The 24,194-nt window shown below is 45.3% G+C and overlaps 1 long non-coding RNA gene and 1 other non-coding gene across 2 annotated transcripts in view; one reads left to right on the top strand and one right to left on the bottom strand.

The window, feature by feature from the left end:
- Window positions 1-20,270, top strand: part of LOC144164054 (uncharacterized) — a 197,430-nt gene extending 177,160 nt beyond the window's left edge. Inside the window, exon 4 of the long non-coding RNA XR_013321025.1 lies at window positions 19,949-20,270. This is a non-coding gene — a long non-coding RNA (uncharacterized LOC144164054). The remainder of the gene's footprint in view (window positions 1-19,948) is intronic.
- Window positions 20,271-23,731: 3,461 nt separating this feature from the next.
- On the bottom strand, window positions 23,732-23,804 carry Trnat-agu (transfer RNA threonine (anticodon AGU)). Its single transcript has one exon. It is a non-coding gene; the product is annotated as a tRNA-Thr (tRNA).
- Window positions 23,805-24,194: the final 390 nt, after the last annotated feature.

Here is a 24,194-nt window from a genome sequence, read left to right as displayed (position 1 = left end):
AACCTCCTGGTCGTGGGGGGTTTTTAACGGGATTCAAAAATTTTTGCTTTAAGATGTTCAAATGCACTACCGGGACCATTCACATGTCTTGACAGGGGCAAATAAGGGCAACTTTTTGCGTGAGAGCTGTGATTATTGTACCGTAATCGGAAAGGCGTTTCAGTTTGGCCAATATATTGCTGCCTACAAACAGTGCACTCTAAAAGGTATACGATATTAGCAGAGTCATTCACCTCTATATTTACCTATTAGTCTGAAGCCAAGCTGGTGGCACACTGTGTAGTGGCAATCTGTGCGCATACTTTACATCGAGGTTTGTTACAGGGCATGCAACCAGTAGTTTCCGGTCTGCTGATAAGAGAGTGAGTATGAAAGTCGCCTAAATTCTGATTGCTCAGTTAGACAACGCGTGGTGGGTCGGGGAATATCCTTTTTAAGGGTTCACTTTGAATTAGAATATTGTGATATTTTCATAGTACGGTTGACAGTATTGGAGCGGAGGCTGAGTGGGTTAAAACTACGTTTGTTTGGCGTAAACGTTCTGGGCTTTTTCTTACAGATTTTGTTACGGTATATTTGATTGGCTTCCACAATAGCGTTGTCGATAAACTTGTTCCCGGTATTTCTTATTCAGGAGGGTGGTGTTGAGTTCTCGACAGTTTGAGTCAAAGTAGGCTTGGTTAGTGCAAGTTTTCCTAAAACGGTGGGCTTGGCTGTCTTACAGTGTCTGTCATAGATACTTTGGAAGTGCAAATACTGCCGCGTGCCGTTTCGGTTTTCTACACAGTGTAGTTAGAAGCCGACCTTTGGATGTAGTAACCGTGAGGTCAAGAAACTTTACAGTGTGTTCCGAATATGAATGAGCAAGCGAAATATTGGGACGGGCTAAGTTAAATGCCTCAATGAAGATGAGGAGCTCCGCGTCACCATGCTGCCAGATAATGAATATGTCGTCAATATAGCTTTTATAGAAGTTGCTTTAAGTTTTGAGTGTCAAGAAATTTGATTCTCGGTGAGCCATAAAAATATTGGCGTATTTGGGACCGATTCGAGTCGCACTGACGTCCCTGGCTTGCACGTAATGAACTCCGTAAAACCCAAAATTGTTAAGTTCAAGAATAGGCCCAAGGAAAAATTGGAGAGTAGAAGAATCGATAAGTTTGTAGCACCATGACTTCTCACACGCAAGTGATACAGCGGTGACGCCATCTTCATGGGGGATGTTAGCATACAGGCACGCAACGTCGAGGTTGGCAAGGAGGTAGTTATCAGGAATTTCAATTTTTGAGACGTCTGAGAGAAAATCATTAGTATCCCCAATGAAGTAGGGAAAGCTGGTATGAATGTCGCATATGAGATTATCGAAATAGCGCGAGAGGTTTTTGGTAACAGTGCCAATGGCAGAAACAATGGGGCACCCTGGGTTGTTCACCTTGTGAATTTTAGTCAGAAGGTAGAATTTACCGACTAATGGGCTAAACTGGATTAAAGAACGAGCCGTGGTTTCATTTATTGTTTTATCTTTAACAAGCTGAGCTTTTTCAGCTTTGACGATTTGCTTACAGTCTTGAGTGGGATCATTGGGTAGGGCTTTGTAGAACGTCAATACCGATAGTTGCTTATTGGCCTCGTCATATAGTCGGTTTTGTCAAGGATTACGATGGCGCCTCCCTTATTAGCAGGTTTAATAATTATGTCGGGAGAGCTTGCCAGTTCATCTAGGGCGTCCTTTTCGTTGTAGTCATGTTATGGCGGAAATAAATTTGTGTTTGGTATACTTCTCTCACATCGCGTTGGACAGCTTTGATGTACATATCGAGGCAACTATCACACTGTGTGGGAGGGGGCAAGTGCTTATAGCTAGGTAGGGGGCGGCGGGCTTCTTCCATCGCAGGGTGATCGTTGAAGTATTCTCGTAGCCTCATGTTTCTGGCGAAGTTATCTAAGTCCTTAAAAAGTTGAAATTCATCAAAACCCCCAATGGCTCGGCCAAAGTTTAGGCCCGTTGAAAATACTTCCTCCTGAACTGTGGAGAGGGTCATACATGAAATGTTCATTACATTCCCGGTAAGAACTTCTTTCGTGACGGCAGACGAGGGCAAATTATTACTACTGGTGTTTAACTGAACTTGTTGGCGTGCAGTAGTCGAAGCATTAATTACAGTCGTATGGACATTATCGCTTGTATTGTCAGTGTGCGGAAAGTTACTTCTGGTGTAGCTTTTTAGATTTTTACGCGTGTGGCGGGTGTTAGAAATGTCATCTGGGTAAAATTTTCCGGATTTTTTTCGGGATATGGCGGATGCCTTCTTGGAATCGTATTTGCTTAAAAGGTTGAAATCTCTTTTGCTTAGTTCCTGTCTGAGTAGTTCTTTTTTCTTTCGGAGGGAATATGCCGTAGTTTTGTAGTGAGTGAAGATTATTAAAGTAATTGTAAAGATGCCTTATCGGGTACCTGGTTCCACTTTTTCATGCTAGACGGGGAAAGTTTTGTAGTAGCAGTTCTATTCTGAACCTGAGGCCCCTGGGAACCACTGTGGCGGTCAAACATTGTGCAAGAGCGGAAACGTGCATTACGGAACGTATGGACTTTTCAGTGATTTTTTTTACTTTAAAACCTGTTTTCAAACGGGGTGACCGCCGCGTCACCTATTTTTTTTCTGTCGTAGTCAGTTGTCATTATGCAGATTCTTTCGAAGGTTGTATTGGCATGAGGCTCGGGAGGCTGCATTCTGGACCCTGGAAGGCTCGACGGACACGCTGCTGTCTGTGTTCGTGGCCTCGGCGGTCACTGAAGATGCGGAGGTTGGGCAGGGCACGCTGTCGGTGTGACGCTGGTAGGGGACGTTCGTACTATCGCCGCGAGCGCTCCCTCGGGGCGTTATGGCCGCGGCAGGTTTGGCTAGGGGGGGGGGGGGGAAGGGGGGCATGCAGCTGACGCGACGCTCCTCCACGTACGGGTTGCTGGTGTTTACCCGTGGATCTGGGGTGCGGTGGCGGTCGGCTGCTGGCCCAATACTCCTCCGGGGACCCCGCACTGGATAGAATTGGAGGAAGTGGATGAAAGTCTCTGTCACTTGAAAAGATAGCCGGGGCTAAAACTGGCTTTGCCATGTATGCGAAGTCGCGCCACCCCAGAGGATTGCAGTGCTGTTGCATGAAGCAGACTGCACGAATGTGGCCAGCCAGCAAGGCCACACTCTCGAAGCTTGGGTGTAAACCATGAGCAGCGATGACTGGGCCGGCTGGGAGGTTCTCAAAGCCATGGTCGATGAATCGGGGAAACCGTGAGTGGCGGAAAAATTCTCGAAAAAGTGCGTTAAAACGGCGTGCCTTTTCGTTGCAGCAGCGAGCGAAGTGGCGGTATTCGCGGCGGTGGTTAGCGGAGTGGCGAAGAATGAGACTGGTGTAGATAGTGGAAATGTTCGGCCGAGCTTCAAGAATGAGGTTAGTCAGTGAGTGGTAGTCAGAAAAAGCATGATCAGCGGAAGTAGAGCTGAGATCATTAGTACCAACATGCAGAAAAACTGTAGTGGCTGAGGCAGGGATACAGTCGATCAGAGAGCGTGAGTCAGCAATGTATGCGCCAGGCCAGGAAACAAAAGCGGGGGTTCCAGTGCAGAGGGGAGCGAAGTGATGATACAAATACTTGGTCTCGGAGTCAACGATTACAACTGTTGTGGTTACGGTCTGTGGAAATTTCCAAATGATGCTCTTTACTGTGGTCCTGTCAGCGCTCATGGTAGCAACAAATCTAGAGAAAGATAAAACTCGCAAAGCGCGCAGAAATAGTATAAGTAAGGCCCGGATACACAGCAAGAACAATAACAAAGAATGTTTACTTACGTAGCCGCAACGGGACTAGCCTTCATCAGAGTAGAGTTACGTTAATGTGCTGTCACGAGCATTTGGAACACATTTCTTATATATATTTGCAAAAAAACTGCGAGAAGGATCCGGAGAGGTTTCGAAAACTGAGAATGCATGCGGTGGGGCTAAGCCTTTGTTACAATTTCAAGGAAAAAATGAAGAAAGTAGGAAAGGTGAGAGGAAGAGAGAGGAAGGGTTGGCATTTACAAAGCAGCGGTGAAGGTTGCTACACGACCGGGCAACGTACCTGGCGTGGTCTGCTAGTGAGGAAGACTGGACAATCGCTGAAGATTTCAGAAGTTTGCCCTTATTTCTCTAATTGTGAAGTGCACAATTCTTGACCGGTAATTAAAAAGTAGACTAAATGCACTGGACATGACAACGTAAGCCTGTCTTTGCTATTCAACAACAATACTGCTGGTGATACACACCCTCTCCGTAATTGGCTGAGAACACATGACGTAATTTAAACAGTAGGCGGGAACGACCATGTCAAGCACTCGCAACTGCAGCCTGCGTAAAAGTGACGTAATGCTACGTAACAGCTCCAAAATGGCGGCTGCTTTTGCCGTGAAACAAGGAAAAAATTTCGGCGAGCTTCGGCGCCGTGAAATTTCCGCGAATTAGCAGCAGGCGTAGTTTCGCATGACACTGGTTTACAGCCTGTTTTGTACAGAAATAAATAATAGATTTGACAGTTTCGATCTTAGGGATCATAGAGCCTACAAATAACGTGCAGCACTTTGCTTTTATGTATGGCAATAAAATAAAAATTATTTGTTTTGTGTCACCGCATCATAAGAGGCAAGTACAAGCCTCTACATGACAAAGAGAACCCGATGCATGATATTTGGCCACGCACCTCGTAGTAACCTCTTTGGTCAAATGATAGAACTAAACAGAAATGTAACAAAGAAAAGTGACTCTTTTGTTAATTACAGCGCTGATTTAAGTCATTTTTGACGAATGAGTAAATCGGCGACGTCGGTGCGCCCCGCCTTTATCAGTCGTAATGTTTCGCACCTCTTATGGATCATACAAAGGATGGCCGCGACGGTTTTTTTTTCTGTGATAACGAAACAAACTTGTAACATAGCAGCAGACCATGGCGTGGCGGCGGTGAATTCCGCTCCGCATCTGCCTTTCGCTCGCATTTAGATCAACGTTACTCGATCGCCTTGTTTTTGACGCCAATTTTGACCTGCAGAAATGTTGTTCTCTTGCCAGCCTCAGCTACCGTCGTAATTTTTGTAGTAAATACCCAGTGTTTTTGTATCTTTCATGCGCAGTATTTTATACCTTGTGTTTGACCTCTGGGTCCTCCAGCTGGGGCGCGATGCTCAGAAAGCGGAGCGACACGTCGTGATGCGATGAGGCTTTAATGGAAACTAGAAGAAGAAGTGGCGCGAGCCAACGGAGCCACGAGAGCATGCGGCAGCTCGTGAAGAGCATGATGAAAATGATGATGATCACCCTCGTCTGCTAGAAGGTGTGAAGACGAGGAAGTCACAACACCTGGGTTGTGACATTCATGAGTTTGTCAGGGTCAGAATTGGTTTCTACATCACCGTAACGAAGCAACAGTTGTGCAACACAAAAAACCCGACTACCAAACTGCCACGAGGGCACCCTCGCGACAGAACACAGGCGACATCAGCCTGCGATTTTAAATCCTTATTACACAACGACTTGCAGCCGATAGAGCCGATCCGCACCAGATACTTTTCATGGTCAACCCCCATGCTGACTAAAACAGTGCATCAGACAATGCACAGGTGGGATTTCTGGCAGAAGAATAACCGACCCTAACGATACTAATGGCCCACACTGATCCACCAGAGACAAAAGCCCTGTGTATGCCGTGTTCTGAGGCCGCGAATCCCAACGATGCAGTCGGTGGCGGGCCTTTCATTACAGTGCGGCGTCCGAGAAGATGGCATTGTTTCACGTAGCCAGGAGAGCTGGATCCGAGTAGTGCATTGTTGTGTTGTCACTTGATGGTAACCGCACTCAGGGATGCGCAGCGGTAGTGCCGATAGCATCCGCACCTCACATTTATTTTTTCTCGGACACGTAGGCGCAGGTCACTCGAAGCCAGCGTCCACTACGGAGGGCAAAGGCAGTGTAAAGTGTGGAGTTTGGAGGCCGCAAATCCTTGCCGCTTCGGAGAAATATGACGTCAGTTCCGAACTATACTGGCTCAATATCTATGAGCATATTCTATCAAACATTTTGTGGAGTACAAAGTACTAAAATCCCTGGCTCACCATTGAGAATAATAAACTTTCACTCAAAGTACCTTTATATATAAAACACACATGACCAACGTGACTAAACAAACCTTCCGCAGCCTCAAACAAAATTCAATTCATTTCATATCATTTTATTTTCCCAAAAAACCCTAGCGGGATATTGCATGAGGGGTGGGTACATAAACTGAGCAGAAAGCAATTACTTGTTCGACGGTGAAAGGTGATTAGTGATACTGCTTCTAAAGTTGGAGGTACGAGTAATGGCTGGAATGTCGCTGAAAGGCCATTCCAGGCGGCTACTGTGCGAGGAAAAAATTATGGAGAAAAAGTAAAGGTGTATGCAAGTGGCCGTGCGACTTGAAGGCGATGACCAGTGCGTTCAGAGATGTGCGCTGGGGGAACAAAATGCAGTAGCATGCGGATCGAGCTGTAAAATAACTTATAAAATAAAGTCTGGCGATAAGGCGGCGAAAGGAATGCAGGGGCAGAATAATTTCTGCTCTTAGTGGAGATACGCTGACGTCACTGGACTACGAACTATGGATAAACCTAGCGGCATGTTTTTGAAATGACTCGAGGGCGTATTGAAGATAGGCTTTTGGCGGGATCCAGATTGGGGAAGCATATTCCTGATGAGTTCTTAGAAGGCTTTTGTAAGCTAATAATTTTACATTTCTAGGTGCGTTACGTAGATGACGCCTCAAGAATCCAAATGTTTTATTTGCTGATGATATGACTTTTGTAGTATGCGAACCCCGTGAAAGGTCGTTGCCGAAAGTGAACGCCAGATAATGAAGTCTATTAATCGTTTCAGATGGAACGTTACTCAAACAAAAGGAAAAACCGGTGGAGAGCGGCGGCGGGCGAAGGATAAGGCTTTGCATTTGTGAGGGTTTAGTTCCATTTGCCAATCTTCGCACCATTGTGTTATAATGTTAAGATCATATTGTAGAGCTTATTGATCGGAAGCGTTACAAACAGTGTGGTAAATAACCCAATCATCGGCAAACACTCAGATTTTACAGGGTACATGAGTTGAAAGATCGTTAATAAATATGAGGAACGAAAGCGGACCCACAACTGACCATCGGCGGGACACCGGATGTTACCGGAAAGGAAGTATAGGGAGCATTGTTAACAAACACAGCTTGAGTGCGGGTACTAAAAAAATCACTGATCCACGTTAAGACGTCAGGAAGTTTGAACAGAAGGTGCTTATGAGGTACTTCATCAAACGCTTTAAAGTAGTCCAGAAAGATGCGTCAGTCTGCACGTCAGAATTCAAGTTAATATGCAAGTCGTGCTAAAACATGGCCAGTTGACTCTCGCATGAGAGCCCTTTGCGAAACCCATACTGTGCGGAATTGAAAAAGTTATTTGAATATACGAAGTTCATAATCCGGGCGTAGATGACATGTTCGATTATTTTGCATGGATTGCTGTTTAATGAAGTGGGTCGATAACTGAGGGGTGACTCTCTAATACTTGACTTGAATACTGGGGTGATATTTTGGTGTTTGCAATTAACAGGAAGCTGACCCGTGGGAAGACACTGGGAGTAAAGTAGGCACAGAAATGTTGCACAGATGTGTTCAGTGTTCTTAAGAACACTGTCCTTCCTTTGGCAGCAAAACTAAGATGAAAATATTTTTGCCAAAGCCAATATTACTCTTCTTTAAAGGAGTACTGACACTTATGTTTGCGGTTTGGCTTTTATGCTGTGCACCACAGCTTTCAGGCGACTAATTGAAAAAGACGCCAAGTGGGAGGCAGTTGGTATAAAAGTATTACCATCCCTTTTTTAAACCTGTTTTACTTTTGGTCACCGGCCGTACAGATCGACGTCATGAGCTATATTGGAAAGTATTCGGTCACCCTGCTGTGGTCGCAACGTTGAAGGTTTTGAGATCAATCAAGAGCCCGTGATTTCAAACGCGTTTTTTGCAATCTTTGCTGCAATATCACACGGTCAGAACAGGCTTGCCTCGGCTTCAAGTGGCATATGCCGTGCGGAAAATTTCAAAACTAGGATATTCGCGCAACTAGGCTTTATTCTTAGGGGTTATTTTTATTTAGGGCACACTGCAGTTTGTTTTGGTGCTAGGTGTGTCCTCCCATGGCTTTGAAAGGTTGAAATATATATTTGCCACCTTAACAGAGTGGAGAAACAACGCAATTGCCAACTCAACCGAGGAAAGGGTTTCTGTTTGGAAAGGGCTGCAGGGAATACCCAGATTCTACATTTTCCCGAGCCGCGGGGCACCCTTCCCCGGTACGTTCCGCTGCCAGTGGTATTGTTAGGGGTAGGCTAATGGCGCACGCAGCACTTCAAATTGCTTCTAAACACAGTAGTCTTTTTAGGGTTAGTTGAACGCGAAAATTTTGGTCTGCCTCTCACTCCATTCAGCCACCCATCCAAATTGAAACAGGCTGGGCACTATAGGTTTATATGCCCGCCGCCAAATCTAAACGTCCACATTCGGTGGCAAAGTACATACCTGTCCACATTGCTGAACGAAAACCAAAATATCATTATGTAAATATTTGGTGAAAGCTCAATACGTAAGTGATATTTGCAGTGTTCATCTATTAAAATTCATTGATGCATTATTTTTGGTATACTTGTACTCCTAATAAAAAATTCGCTCTTTCGCTTACTGTTGCCCGCGGCACTACATATCTCCTGGAGGAATTTTGAGAAATCAAACGTTCACCGTAAACGCAATGTTCTACTAGATACATTCCATGTTGCGCTTGAAACGCACATGCCGCGGGGCAACGTGGTTTTATAAACGTTGGAGTAGGGCGCCTTCATTTATGCGGGTCTCCGCCGAAGGCAGCGCTCGCATCGAGGCACGTGGCCAAGAGAAGCAAAACGCGGTAAATTTAAATTGACTTCACGAACGTCTAGCGTGTTTATCCTGGGAACAGCGAGACAGGAGAGAAACAGTGTAAGAGGTGAGGGGTAAAGAGAGAGAGAAGCATCTACCAGGCAGGAATCCCCCGACGACTATAGTCTTTTGCCAACATTTGGAAAGAAAGCAGCACATTTCTCACCAATTTTTTGGCATAATTCTTACCGAGGCTACTTTGAATATCTCTGGAACGCACCGCCACAGACTACTGAAGTTAATAAAGCCTAAGTTAGCATTATAAATTTAGTTTCAGTACTATTTTACGTGGGATAGTATATTTATTATTTTACAACAATAAAAATTTATAAAACAAACGGCAGGAAACAACTATCTATTGCTCTAACGTTTACCGATATAGGAATAGTAGGTAATGATGTCCACGAGGCTACTGCTTTAAAAAATACCCTAAATCGGTTTTTCTGGCCGTAACGTAGCAATTGCTCAAAATTCACTGTACCATTTTCAAGACAAGCGAGGCATAAATATATTATATAATGTAGTATCACAACTTACTAAACAACAAAAACGTCGTTCTGCCCACGCACCTAACACGATACTTGGCCTAGTTTTAAGTGAGAACTAACATGACATGTTTGTGTTTTCGTTTATTTGCTTCTATGGGTGCCAAAAGGTACTAACCATTATAAGGCGTATTACATCGCAGGTCGCTGCATAAATAATGTTTTACAGACATGTAACTTTGTGTCAGCTTTGCTTTGTTCAAGCAAACACATGTGGGTGCCTCGTGACAGGATGGCGCACTTTACGCCACAGTCTCTGGTCTCATCACGGGAGATCGGGACGTGCGCGGAAGCGAGCGCAGCACTACCGCTAGTGGTAGCGGGTGACTGAGCAGCCTCACGGTCCAGAAAGCGAAGCAGCGTGCGCCAAAAGCATCAAGCTTTTTAGCTACGTCACGAGAGCGCAGACGGGGGCAGTATGGGGCAGGACGCTCATCGTACTGGGCTGGTATTGATTGTGAAAGGGCACCTGCTGTGGACTTTCTCGTGCGTATATAGAACATTAAAATAAAATATGTTCTGCTCTATGGTTACGGTTGAAACGTCGCGGCATATATCCCGATACAAAACGGAAGCGTTTCATAGTAAATCAGGTTTAGATTGTTTTGTCGATACTCCTAGCGCAGCGGTGGCGTTGAGGTGGATATCCGCCTCGCGTGCAGAAGGGCCGTGGTGCGAATCCCGGCGCGTATTGTCAGCGTGTCAGCGTATTGTAGGAATTTCCGAATGAGGCTTGGGGTGTTGTCTGGGCTGTAGAAATGGTAGGGGGACCTACTAGTCGAGTTCCCAGAACAAAATAACCTACTCATCACAAATACCTGCTTCTACAAACGTGAGAGCCGGAAGTGGACGTGGAGGGGCCCGAATGGGGAGCATAAAAATGAAATAGATTTCATGGTATGCGATAACCTTGGCGTCATGCAGGACGTGGAAATGATCGGAAAGGTAAGGTGTAGTGATCACCGTATGGTAAGATATCGAATTAAGCTGGATTTGCGGAGGGACCGTAACACGCTATTTCGAAAGAAGCCAATTAAAGAGCTAACCATAAGACCTAAAGTAGTAGAATTCAGGTTCGCGCTGCAGATCAGATATGCAGCTCTAACCGAGGAAGCACACTTTACGATACAGGAAGCCAGCAATAACTTTAACGCATAATCACGGAGTCCGGAGTAGAAGTGTGGGGTACGATGGCTAGATAGGATATTGGTGAACAATAACTGACGATGAAACATGTTATTAGGAAACGGCAATGCATGACAATCCCCACCAGAGCTAACAGAATAGAACTAGCGGAGGTTTCGAAAATATTAAGCGTAGGACAGCTGACATACGCAAGTATAATATGGATAGGATCGGATAAGCTGTAAAAAACTGGTGCAGCCTGTAAGCAGTGAAGAGGCGCCGTAGCGTGGGGAAAAATCAGACGTATGCACCCAAAGAAAATGAAATCACTGGGATCACAAATTGGGAAAAAATAGTCACCGTAGTCGATGAGTTTTACAGCGAACTATACAGTAGCCAGGACATCCAGGATAACGCTGAACGAGAACGTAGTTCAGAGGAGATGGACACCCCACCTGTAACAACCGACGAAGTAAGGAAGGCTTTGAAAGAAATGAAATGGGGCAAACCACCTGGTGAGGATCAGATAACAACAGACTTCTTGAAGGATGGTGGAGAAATTGTACTTGAAAAACTGGCAATTCTGTATACGCAATGCCTAATTACGGCAAGTGTGCCGGAATCTTCAATGAACGCGATCATCATCCTAATCCATAAGAAAGGTGACTGCAGGACTTGAAAAAAAACAGGCCGATCAGCTTTCTGCCACTCGTCTACAAGGTATTTACCAAGGTAATCGCTAACAGAATTTGTGCAACCTTAGTTTTCCGTCAACCTAAATAACAAGCAGGGTTCCGCAAAGTCTTTTCTATAATGAACCATATTCTTACGATCAATCCGGTGATAGAGAACCCGCTCAGTATACTTAACCCCCATAAATACCCTTCATAGATTATGAGAAAGCATTTCACTCGGTCGAAACCTCAGCAGTCATTCAGGCATTACGGAACCAGGGGGTAGATGAGCTTTATGTAACAATACTATCGGATATTTATAATGGATGCACAGCTACCATCATTCTCTATAAGGGGAGCAGTAAAATACTTATAACGAATGGCGTCATACAAGGGGACACAATCTCAGCATTGGTATTCACAGCATATCTACAAGAAGTATTCAGAACATAGGGTTGTTAAACGGTTGGAGTAAGAGGTAATGGAGAATACCTGAGCAACCTAAGATTTGCTGATGACGTGGCCTTACTAAGTAACTCGGGGGACGAATCGCAAAGCATGATTTGCAAATGGTCAGAGTAGAACCGTGGGTCTAAAAATTATTATGTAGAAAATGAAAGTGATAATCAATAACCTCGGGGAAGCACAGTGGTTTGAAATAGGTGTATATAAACGCCATCATCATCGTCTTCACCATCGTCACAATCATCATCAGCACTAACAGCCAGCTCGCGCCTAGAATAGATTCCGCACACGTCGGGGAAGGCACCCTCGTTCTACGCGCCTCGTCCTGTCCATGGCGCAGCCAACCCAACTGCAATAAACGTAGTCTCAGCCTCACCACCACGTCGGCCGCCCACAATACGGTGACCCGGACAAGCAGCTTCGCCATGGCTTCTGGTCGCTGCTTTCCCAGCCAAAATGCGGACAACTGCACGCGATGAACGTCCATCGCCCTCCCAGAGCGGCCTTGGCTGATAACGTTTTGTTCAATTCGTCGCCACCACACCCTGCGGTTAGTGATCGTGGAGAGTCAATTCTACGTCAACGACATCCAGTCTCAGAAAACCAGGTACCTCGTCACTTTAGAGAAGTTACCTGCTCACCTGACTGAGCCCATCCAGCTGTCGGCCCCAGGCCCATGTGCATACGACGATGTCAAGGCGGCTGTCTTAAACCAGTACGCTATAGGAACGCCTTCATCTACACCACCACGACTTCCAACGACATCGGTGGATTAGACTTCGCCAGCAGGTTGACCCTCGCCCGACCAAAACATGCGAGCCCCGACTACGACTTTCGGCACTTTCTAGTTAGCGTTTCACTTAGTCAACTCGACGCAACATCATGGCGCAGTTCCATACGTTGTTGCGTCTGCTGCACAAACCCACCCAGTGGCCGAATGCTATCCCGCTAATAAATGGGAAAACATCACCGCCTGCGCCGCATGGCAAGGGTGAGAAGGATATTTTAGACCCTTCTACTCCCCACACAAGCGAGGCCTCTCCACCATCACCGGTATAACAGCTTCCAGCAGTCAACAACAGTTCGAGAATCTTGGAAGTCGAAGTTACACCTAAAGCTCATCAGACTTCCCCCGACAGTCCTGACAGCCTGGCTACGATGGAAACACCATAGAAACAATTGCGGGACAAGCCTCTCTAAAACCGTCGCCGAAGGAAGAATTTCTTGTACGTCTGCAATCAGACGAGCCACAAACTGGTCACCCCACCTCGACCGATTCTCTGCTACAGGAGAGTATTCGGTATAGGGTGTCACAGGCGCTCTGCTCTCCTACCCTGGATGAAACCAGCACAAGTGCACTGCATGATAGGAATCCGACACTCTGGTAGTTCGAGAGGAGCTTGTCGTTGGCGCCCTCCACTTGTCTGTCTCTCACAGCGCATGCGCTAGTTGCCCAGACAGCGACAGATACCAGGAGCTCACACTACAGCGCAGCCAAGGCTGCACTTTGGCGGCCAGTGTTGAGGGCCACGCTTCATCTCGTCGCTGTCCTTCCAGTTACCCCTGCAGTTCGCTCCGCCATCCATTGTAGCCGTCGCCCCACACCCCACAATGCGTCCGCGGTCGCACTCCCAGCCTCGTCCACCAGAGGTTTCCTCACATCCCGGACACTATATCACCGACGACCACGACCATGCCGTTTAGTAAACTTTTGCCACTTCATCACTGACTGCCCACTGACTCTTCCTGACTACGGACAATATATACATAGCTGTCGATATAACTCATGGCGATCAGCACAGCCTTCTCTGTTGTTAGGTACTTACGGTATTTCTATACCCTACAAAACTCCCGCGCTCCTTTCCTGCGCCGGCTAAAATTTGCTTTGATAGGCGGCCGATGAGGCTGTGTGACAGGGCCTACATTTATTTACAATTGCGTTGTGGCGACAATATGCGCCCCAAAATCATATAGCGCCCGTGGAGTGCGGCCGAGCAGCGCGGACACCACCTCGTCAGCCGCCTCCAGGTGTATAGGCAGTGAAAGTGGAAAGCGAATATATCTACTTAGGCCAAGTTCTCGTACCGGATCCCAATCATGTCGCAGGGAAGATTAGAAGGATGAGAATGGGGGTGAGTGCATACGGCCGGCATTCTGAGATAAACCATGGCAGCCTGCCACTGTCCCTGAATAGGAAAGTGTATGACAGCAGCATTTTACAGGTACTTACCTACGGGGCAGAAACTTGGAGGTCACTAAGAAGGTTCAACTTAGATTGAGGACAACTCAGTAGGCAATGGAACGGAGCAGGATAGGAGTAACATTAAGGGGCAAGAAAATAGCGGAGTGGATTAGGGAACAAATGCGTGTTAACGACATATTAGTAGAAATAAAGATGAAATGAACGTGAGCAGGGCATGCAGTGCGAAGGCAAGATAACCGTTGGTCATTAACGGTAGCAGAGTCGATCCCTAGAGAATGCAAGCGTTGACGGGGGGGGGACAAAAAGTTAGATGGACTGATGAGATCAAGAAGTTTGTAGGGATAAATTGGTCGCACTTAGCGCAGGACCTGGTATAATTGTAGAATATTCGGAGATGCCTTTGCCCTGCAGTGCGCGTAGATAGGCTGGTGATGATGATGATTACGATTGTCGAAACTCCTCTGAAGAATTCGGCACCCACAATGTCTGAATGTATTGCCGTAATATTCGATTATGTTTTTTATATAACTTGAGGTTACAGTAGAAATCTTCCAATGGTGTACATGCATAGAAACCCAAACGACGTTACTGAGCACCGAATCATATCCTCTACGAGCATGTGCTGCAAAACATTTGCTTTATTTGTCAATTGGAATGTATTCCAGTATTTCAAGGTGTATATCTTTTTACGCAACCAACGTCCTCTTAAAGCCGTCACTGATATGCTTCCCATTTTGTGGAGTTATATCAAGGAACGTTTTTGTAGCGCGGGCTACACTACGCTACGTCGGGCAGTCTTCATGGGCACACACCCATCGGCAAGCGCCCTGCACGGACCAGCGGCCTTATAACGGGGACAAATACGCAGCAGGTGAGAGATAGGCGAGGAGAAAAACAAACGTGCGCACTACACGTTCGCTGGACGAGACGGATGATGGGGAGGAGAACGGTGCCCCAGGGATAAGAGCTTGCCATGAACGAAGGCCAGGAAGCCACATGTGGCGCAGAGCAATGTACGATTGACGACGACGACGTGGAAGAGAAAGAGCAAAAAGCTGCGTAAAGAGGGAGAGGAAGAAGCTGTGGGGAATATTGCCTAGGACAGTTACCACCTGTAACAGGGAAAAGAAAGTATTTTGGGCCTAATAAGCTTTAGTGCCTGCCCTAAGCAGTGCTAGTATTAAACCAAGAGTGTAAAACATCGTTATATTAGTACTTTTTGGTAAGATGATGTCATCACCCCGCTTCAAAGGGGAAACCAATAGGAATCATCATCATCATCTCGTAGAGCGGCGAGGCTTAAACAAACCCGTGAGGTGAAAAATAGAAAAAAACACTTCTGTTTTGTACCGATTCGCAACCTTCAAGTCTTACGTAGTTTTGTGGCCTTTCTGCTTTTGTTCATCTCATTTTAAAGTCGTATACATGGCGTGTACTGGACATCCCAAATGCTCACCGTATACCGTCGCCCTCCTATTTTATAAACTATATATACCTCTTCCGGACGACTTGCTTGGGTATATTGAGTTCAGTTGAGTTCTCCCAACAGGGAGTACTACGTAGGGTTGGGTGAAAATACATCAGGTGCGAGAGAGCTAATAATCTGAAATAATCTTCAAAATTCTAATATGCTTGAAAATTCTTTCGGATAAGCTGATGATACATCTTGGGGAACATCAATCAAGCCAGGAGCCGTTCTAGGTAAAAAAAAGTTGCAGAAATGGTAGTGTTACAATGACAAGTGCGACCTCTAAAGAGATAGCTGCGATAAGGTGTTCTGCAGGCAGAAACGGGCAATTCGCAATGGAAAAGAAGGCTCAACATAACGGTTCGTAATTGTGACGCAGATACACCGTCGTGATATGAATCGGAAAATGAATAAGTTTATTACGCGATTTGGAAAGGATGCCATTGCATTGCCGATGTATGTCTGCTGTGGGTGGCAGGAAGGGGATGCATATTCCAGTTTGGATCGAACAACAGATATATATGTGATCAGGTTAACATAACTTGATCCAGACCATGGGGAAGGTGACGTTTTTGAATTCCGGGTGCTTTGTTGGCGGTTGGCATGAAGTTTTTGTTGTAAAGGTTTGAGGATATCGGCGCACAATCTGACGCCGAGTTTTTTGTAGATTTATGCATGCTAACCGATAGCGTTAAAATTACTGCAGTGGAAGTTTGAAGGTTTGTTCCAGCGTGGAAAATAAATGGTTTTGTACAGACAGGGAAAGTAAATATACCTCTTTGAAGGGTTATTTGATAAGGCACATTATTGATTTAAAAAGTAGGTAACACAATAGTCTGCAACAATGCGGATTTTATAAGAAACATCAGTTGGCAAGTCAATACTATAACCTAGCAACAAAAGTGTCTCGTGTACGAATCATCTCAAGTTGTGGCCGCCCGAACATACTTCGGGGGCTGGAGCATTGATCTATACCCTAAACTAATTGTGACAGTTCAGTTAGGAAGGACTGAATGCATTGCAATACAGCGTGGTGTAAGTTCAATTTGGAGAGCCTAATAATTATACGCCTACGGGGGACCTTGTCAAACCTTTTATTAAAGGTTAATTATCAAGAGTAGTATTACGGCTGGTGTGTGGGTCATAAAGGAAATTATAATAGAAAATACATTACACCAGTGTACATGATATACTCCATTGATTTGCTACAGACGCTACATAGAGAGACCAGTCGGTAGTTGTAGGGTGAACGTCTGGCCTAGTATTTGTGGACTGGAATAAACTTCCAGATTATCCAACGGGTGGGAATACTACTTCCTGGCCAGTGACTGAAAGAACCATCAAGACAAAAATATTTCATATACAATAATTTTTTTCTTAACATTTTGGTGTTAGTTCATTAATATCAGCTGAGGAATATAATTTATATTCACTCGCTGAGTGGCATTATTACGCCAGGACGGATTGTTACTTCTGGCATTGCGTTCACCACAGCGTCCTTAGCTGTGTGCCTGTTTCTTTATTAAATAATGAATAAAAAATTACGCCCACCTCCCCTCGCGCCCACCCCGGTGTGATACGATGCTGAGGGGGGTTCAAGCGCAAGCGGAGAGCAACCGTCGACCGAAAGGCCGCCGGAGAGCGGCACACCGGTTATATGCGCAGCGCGCCTCAAGGAGAGGAGACCGCGAAGAGAGAGAGTACTGCACATGCGCACCACTCCGCGCAGCGCCGCCCACCGGCGGGGTGAGAGCGCGCTGGGCCGCACACGCTCTCACCTGGGCACGCGCCGGCGCCAGTGCGTCTGCCACAGCTATGAGGCAATGCAATCCAACACAATCCACTTTAATCCCATCCAATCTAAATCCAATCAAATCCAATCCAATCAAAGACATGCCAAGCCAATCGAATCGAATCGAATCTAATGCCCCTCGCGAGAGAATGTTCGCTATCGGACAGGAGAGCGGGAGAATGGCTGCGGACAACAACGGACGCACGCAGGAAGGACAGTGCCGCAGACAAGAGACGCTCTGAGCATCGCATCTAAATGCCTGTGGTAATTAAGTTAAACTATATACATCCTCGAATTCTCAGGCAGTTCAAACTACTAGTGGGATCGCGGGTATGCTTTTTGGGTTTTGTAGCTGTCATTATTTTCTGTTATTGTTTGTGAAAGGTTTAGGTAGCTGTTAATGATAGAGCCTGTGTTTTATTCTGCCAACACTGATCAAGTACACGCTTTCTGCTGCCCATTATTTTTCTGTGGGACCGTTGTTGCATTCAACGTGGGGACTGAGAAAGTCATTTTTTTTGCTTTTTTATATTACGAATAAACCAATGTTGCTTACTACTTTTGCGGTCAATTGTTTTTTCAATATACTTGTTCATTAGTTGCATTACGTTTTTGTTAGTGATAGCCCAAATATCTGCTAAAGTCCTGTCGTAGAAATTCCTTCTATAGGTATTGAAGAAAATACCCAATTCATTGTTCATGTCAGCATAATCTAATTTTTGGTATATGAGGATTCTTTGTCAGACCAGGGCTTGTTTTGTGGCCAAATTTTAATTAGCAGGAATATCCCTGTATTTTGCGTATTTCTGGAACGAAGATAATAGCAGTGGAACTTTTCGGGTGATCCGCCAGTACAGGGTCGAGAATGTGACCGAACCAGTTGCGCCAGTTTGTTGGTTTTACTAAAATTGGAGCGAGAACAAAGTTAAAGCACACATCCAGAAATTTAGGAGATTTTGTACTCATTCTGCTGCCAAAGCTTGGTTCATGCGATTGATGTTGGGAAATTTAAATCACAAAAAAGAATGGAACACGTTTTAATGGTGCTTAATAATGAGTCTTTTATGCTATCCCGCATGTTTTGGGTAGAAGGCGGAGCTGTGTAAAGGCGGCCTGTAACACACGCCAAGGAGAACAGATGACGGTTCAGAACAAGAAATAACCAACAATGTTTCTATACACGCAACTTTTGCCGATAGAGCATGATATGTTGTTCTTACAAGTGGGGCGAACGTCCCAGCCTCGCGCGCCCTGACGACATTAGCCAAACAAATTAAAATCGGGTAGATCAATAAGGACATTGGCGTTTGTAATATCGCTGGAGACCCAAGATTAGGTTAACACTAGTTAATTACTCTTGGATAAAACAAAAACAGTCATAGACACTATTTAAAGCTTTTAACGAAGGCTGCGGACACCATAAAAAATAACAGATCAGGAAATATTCTGTCCGGCTCTCCTACACGGAGGCGTTCTCGGTTAGTCGCGACGGGTAAGTAACTATGCGACTTTGTTTACTCTTTCGTACTGTTATTCAAAGTTGTAGCGTTTGGTTCCCATAAACTAAGGCATTTTAAATGGCGTAGATCGGCTTTCCGCAAAGCAGATTACGTGTTTGATGACATTTTACCGATCTTTAGTAATAACCGCTGATGATATAGCTCGTTCTCTTCAGTTTGCGAACACAGCAAAGGACTCTTTTTTTTCGCATTGAAAGAGGGTAACATAACTATAACAGGATAAAGAGAGTTTTACCAATCTCGCAAGCTCGTTTAAATATACAAATTTGCCTTGTGGCTTTTCCATCTCAAAAAGGAGACCTGGGTAACCCTCATGGTTGCAACTCTCCACAATATATCGAATGCATATGTATTGTATGTAGTTTTTGAGGCTCCCACCTCACAGAGCGAAATGTGTGACACGTTAAACTTACGAATGTTTTAGCTGGCCCGCCGAAAGAAATATGGTCTCATTTCCAAACTCGAATAACGGATCTTGCGAACAACCTGTACAAATGTTGGTATGCAACACCTGGATAAACGCCGCAAAATACTCTACGTCTCCTCAACGACGGCTGCCTCATCACAATCTTAAAATATAGAAAATAACCTACCCTTGTGTAAGTGGTAAATGTATTATGCGAACAGCTGCCGCTAGCACCGCCAGGAAAGTTATTCATAAGAGACACTGAATGAATAAACACAGTTATACCCCTTTGCTTCCGAAAATGGTTCGTCTTTAATGTTCGTTCGTTTGTAATGTTCCACACCACGTCACCAAATTTCATTATTAGGTTGGATTGAAAATCCGTCTCTTCTGTGACGGAACTAATCTCTGTAAACTGCTTTGCAAATCTTGATAATTTACTAAATGTGAATTACCAACCATTCAAATGTCATACTTAAAAATCTGTGTAGCTTGATGCCGCAGTATGTGTTGAAACATCCTTACACTTCTGTTTCTTAATCTTATGTCTCTTATTTGCCCCAAAATTACGCGGACAAACACTCGCGTTAATGTAGAGAATAAGTACGGCATCACTCTAGTATTATACGTTTCACTTGTTGGCGATATTTCACGTTTATTTTTGGTTGCAGAGCTTTGGTAAACGTTGTACTTCGTACATACAAATTCTTATCACTTCTTTTGTTTACACTTTTCAGGAACAATCGATTGCGGCTGGTGGCTCTTTGACTTGGACATTGAAAGAGAAGAATGTGGCAAATTCTTCTTCTCCTTCTGCACAACTCCATACATTTACCACATTCCATGTTACAGAGTAATGAGGGATATGATAAAACAGCGTAGATACGATACCCATCCATAAAACGATAGGTAAGGGAAACAAAAATGCGACAAAAGACGTGACACACAAGCACTGGGAATCGTTGGTAATCCCTGACTAGCATCCTCATATAGAAACATCATCACACATAACCTCGCGGGAAGGATACATTTTTTTCGGAGCAATAAAATTAATTACTTAAAACACTGCAAACTGCCCGGATGATTTCTCAGTTCATTTAAAAGATTGGACTTGGGCGATACTTTAGGAATCTCATTTTTGTCCAATGAACAACATATTCTGGTTAGGTATATCATCGTGTCTGGGTGCGAGTGAAGGGGGTTCTGTGTATTTGAATGCGGTGCGTTTTCATTTTCATTTACGATTAGATTGCAGGAAATTCTTCCTAAGTTTTTCTAAGGAATAGTTTCCATAAACATGCAGGCATGTAACGTCAACATTAGATGGTGGTAACATTTACTCCTTGCTATAAACGTTGCAGCCAGATGTGGCACCGCATCATGAAGACGACACTCGTTTTTTCATTACCCCTACCCTTAAGTTTCCCATCAGAATTAGCAGAAACTCCCCATATACCGCAGCTTTTTACCCTAATGCGACTCAACAATGCCATTTGTCCTTGGGAAGGAGGCCGCGTTCCTCCACCACTTAGCGATATTTAACCATTTGTCATCTATAAACCCTACCAATTTCCTGTTCAGTTGTTAGCTCTTGTGCAATGCTCTTTTGTGTACTGTGTCTATTCTGTCCAATCGCGGGAGGCCCACCCACAACACATTCTTCGTTCATGCCTGCATGGATCCCTCCGAACTAGTCTCCCCAAACTCTGAATAATAATTGTATACTTTTCCTTCCTTTTGAAACCGCGATTGTCTAGTCTTCCGCACTTGCAGCCTATGCCAGGTACGTTGCCCCATCTTGGAGCAACCTTGACCGCGTCTTTGTAAATATTACCTCTTCCCCACTCTCCCTCTCTGCTTTCTTTTCTTTCTTTTTTGTTTTGTAACACAGGTTTTTCCCGACTGCATGCATCCTCTCCGTTTTCGATACCTCTACTAATCCTTCTCACAGTTTTCTGCAAATGTGTATAAGAAATGTGTTCCAAATGTCTGTGACAGCAAAATCATGTAACTGTAATCTGATGAAGGCAAGTCCCGTTGCCGCTACGTAAGTAAACATTCTGTGTTATTGTTCTTGCTGTGTATCTGACTCTTTATTTATACTATTTCTGCGCGCTTTCTGAGCTTTATATTTCTGTAAATTTATCTCTTTCTCTCTCTCTCTCTCGCTATATATATATATATATATATATATATATATATATATATATATATATTTAGCATCTTTGGTCAATCTACCGCCACCAGTTGGCACAGTCGCTCTTGGTGTGGGATGTTCGGACTGCCATCAGTGCTTCCTCTTCACCTGTACATTATCATCATTATCAGCCAACGGGCTCTAGCACTTCGTCCTTATCTCTGTAAATATTCATCATCATGATGTGTACTCGCACGTTCCTCGTTTGAGGCTACGTGGCGCAGGACGTAGCCTCAAACGAGGAATGGTGTTACGTGGCGCAGGACGAATGACAGGAACAACTGTTGAATGTGAAGCGATATATTTACATGATGGCGTCCATCACAGCACCAAGCAAAGCCACGCACCACGCACAAAACTTCGTCCTCTTCGTCTTCTTTTCTTGACATGGCCCCCTCGTCGATGTGTGGACCGTACTTGTCGAGGGCGCAGTGGATGGCCGATTACGCGAAATGAAAAAATTACACCATCTCCCCGAAGGGAACCATGTGGTCATGCAAAGCATGGGGGTTTCGTATAGGTTCCACACCGGAGCAAACTGGCGCATGCGGTTTCTCGGAGCAGACTGAACGCAGCGCAGCGCGCGCCCCTGCTTTCATACAGCTTGTGGAAAGAAAAATGGAGGATAGACGCGCATGCGCAGTGGGGGTGTGGATGGCGCAACAACCAGGGAGGGACATAGCCCCGACCAGGGGGTGGCTCCTGGAGCGACAGTGTCGCCTGTGTCTTCTTGGGCCAGCAAGAGACGAGCACCAGTCCCCTTTAAGGGCTCCTGGAGGGATAGTGTCGCCGATGTCTTCTTGGGTCGGCAAGAGACGCGCACCCATCCCCTTTAAGGGCCCCTTGAGGGATAGTGTTGCCGGTGTCTTCCTGAGCCAGAACGAGACGAGCCGAGCGGCAATGAGGATAGCGGCGTTATCACTGCTGGTTAGGGCTCCTGGAGTGACAGTGTTGCCGGTGTCTTCCTGAGCCGCCACGAAACGATCCGAGCTGCGAGGAGGAGAGCGGCGTTATCACTGCTGGGGTGGAGAGGGGAACATGGAGGAGAGGTGCGGACGCCCGACGCAGACGGAGGACAGAGGGTCGACTAAAAGGTGTTTTGCATCTAAAATGAGATGGTTATAAACACTGAGGAAGTCAATGCCTCCACAAATGAAGGTGATAAGCTCGATACACAACGACCCATGAACAGTGATTCCCACCAATACAGCTGAAACGCCGAAGGCCCTTGGAGATGCGCCGCTGTATTGGGTGGGGGAGCGGAATCGTCATGAGTTCTGTTCACGGCGGGTTACTTCTCGGCTGCCCGCGGCGGCTCGTCGGCTTGGGACATCGGGCTGGGGACGTGCACGTGTCCATAAAGCTCCGGGGCTGGGGCAAGCCTTCTGAATCCAGGAACCCTCAGGAAAATGCATCAATAGCTCAGACGGGCAATGCTTGAGTGTCGGTATAGGGATGTACCCCGCACGGTCAACCAAAATGTAACGTGGCGGCAGGACGAATGACAGGAAAAATGGTTGAATGTCAAGTGATATATTTATAATACATGATGGCGCCCATTACAGCTTTAAGAAGCCACTCACCCCGCACACAACTTCGTCCTCTTGACAATATATATATAAATATAAATATATATGTAAATGTACATATATATATATATATGTATATATATATATATATATATATATATATATATATATATATATATATATATATATATATATATATAAGCGAATCATAATAGGAAAAAGAGAGGCTCGGTGAAAATAAAACATAAATAAAGTTTGGCAGTCAAGAAAACCTCGGAAAGCAAAGGGGAGGATATGGTAGGTCATTGAAACAGATAAAGAATTTGGAAAGAAAGAAAGTGAAGAAAAAATGCCCGCCAGGAGGGATCCGAACCCCGTCTGGCGCGATAACCACAACGCTACCAGCTGGGCTATTTTTTCCCCTCAATTTCTGGGGTATTTTTGTCAATTTAATTTTTTTTCCTGTGCTTGGGGTGGTAGCCAGTGCCACTCCGACTTCTCGGGGTGAAGGGGACCTTCGTTTTAACCCCCGGGCCGTGACTCGAGTGTCTACGACATGTCGAGAGTGGTCGACCAGCGTTGAACCCTCTTAAGCTTCCTATGGCACCAAGACTGCCAGAACAGAGGCCCTCACTATGAATGCAGCGAATCAGAATAGGAAATGAGGGGCTCGTTGAAAATAAGATAGAAATAAAGTTTGGCAGTCAAGAAAACCTCGGAAAGCAAGAGGGAGGATATGGTAGGTCATTGAAACAGATAAAGAATTTTTAAAGAAAGAAAGTGAAGAAAAAATGCCCGCCAGGTGGGATCCGAACCTACGGCCTCCAGAATACTGGTCTGGTGCGATAACCACTACGCTACCAGCGGGGCTATATTTTCCCCTCACTTTCTGGGGTATTTATATCAATGTAATTTTTTTCCTGTGGTTGGGAGTGGTAGCCAGCGCCACTGCGACTTCTCGGGGTGAAGGGACCTTCTTTTTAACCCCCGGACCTTCTTTAAAAAAATAACATTGACATAAATACCCCAGAAAGTGAGGGGAAAAATAGCCCTGCTGGTAGCGTAGACTTTATCGCACCATACCGGTATTATGGAGGCCGTGGGTTCGGATCCCACCTGGCGGGCATTTTTTCTTCACTTTCTTTCTTTCCAAATTCTTTATCAGTTTCAATGACCATATACGGCATGCTGGTGATGGGCCCGAAGGCGTGGTGAACACGAAGTAAGAAACCTCGGCAACAGCAACAGCGGAAACAG

The sequence above is a fragment of the Haemaphysalis longicornis genome, unplaced genomic scaffold, assembly GCF_048455015.1.
Source record: "Haemaphysalis longicornis isolate Haplotype H1 unplaced genomic scaffold, Haemaphysalis longicornis Haplotype H1 scaffold_13, whole genome shotgun sequence".
NCBI lineage: Eukaryota > Metazoa > Arthropoda > Arachnida > Ixodida > Ixodidae > Haemaphysalis > Haemaphysalis longicornis.
This window is presented reverse-complemented; position numbering and strand designations above follow the sequence as displayed.